A 1,139-nucleotide genomic window follows, 5' to 3' on the forward strand; every position below is an offset into this window, starting at 1 on the left:
GCTTAAAATAAAAGATGTTAAACTTAATACTTTACCCTCAAATCTTAGCCTGAAGTGTGACAAATTAAGGGATCTCACAGTATATTGAGATTGGCGTCATAGCCCTGCTGTCCATCTTGCATACTTCTGACTTAAAATTAAATAGCTTTTCAAAACACAGTGTTGTCTTTCCAGACATGGAAAAAAATCAACCCCTTGTTCCTTTCTAATTTATGGCTAATGAGTTAAAATATAACCTATTGAGTGTTGTATGAAAGGAGAGAAGGTTAGCACTCGCCTTGACAGGAATGGAAGAGGCCCCCGGGCCTGACAACACTCATATGGTTAAGGCACTGCCACCTACTTTGTGGCATCTAACCAACATTCTTGTACCAAAATATTGGGATCATTCCCTGCATATTTTTGGACCACAATGCTTTGAAACTGGAAATTAATCACAAGAGGAAATTTGGAAAGAATTCAAATACATGTAGGTTATAATTCAAATATATGACCCATCCTCCTAAGGAACGAATGGGTCAGCTAGTACGTTAAAGAAAAAATAAAAAAAAAATACATGGAAACAAATTAAAATGAAAATAAGACTGTTCAAAACTTTTGGGATGCAGCAAGTGCAGTCCTAAGAGAGAAGTATATAGCAATACAGGCCTTTTCAAGAAACAAGGAAAATCTCAAATACACAGCCTAACCTTACACCGAAAGGAGCTGGAAAAAGAACAGCAAATATAGCCTAAACCCAGCAGGAGATGAGAATTAATAAAGATTAGAGCAGGAATCAATGAAATAGAAACCAAAAGAATAGTACAATAGATCAACAAAACTAAGAGCTCGTTCTTTGAAAGAATTAATAAGATTGATAAACCCCTAGGCAGATTTGTCAGAAAGAAAAGAGAAAGGACCCAAATAAATAAGATCATAAATGAAAGAGGAGATATCACAACCAACACAGAAGAAATACAAACAATTTTAAGAAAATATTATGAGCAACTATATGCCAACAAATTAGGCAATCTGGAAGAAATGGATGCATTCCTAGAGACCTATAAACTACCAAAAACAAAAGAGGAAGAAATAGAAAACCGGAATAGACTCATAACCAGCAAAGAAATTGAAGCAGTCATCAAAAATCTCCCAACAAA

At 35.0% G+C, this 1,139-nt stretch overlaps 1 non-coding gene across 1 annotated transcript; it reads left to right on the top strand.

Moving 5' to 3' along the window:
- Positions 1–243: 243 nt before the first annotated feature.
- On the top strand, positions 244–369 carry LOC129503589 (U6atac minor spliceosomal RNA). The gene has a single exon (XR_008663201.1). It is a non-coding gene; the product is annotated as a U6atac minor spliceosomal RNA (small nuclear RNA).
- The last annotated feature ends 770 nt before the right edge of the window (positions 370–1,139 follow it).

This window comes from Nyctereutes procyonoides, unplaced genomic scaffold (genome assembly GCF_905146905.1).
Source record: "Nyctereutes procyonoides isolate TBG_1078 unplaced genomic scaffold, NYPRO_anot_genome, whole genome shotgun sequence".
NCBI lineage: Eukaryota > Metazoa > Chordata > Mammalia > Carnivora > Canidae > Nyctereutes > Nyctereutes procyonoides.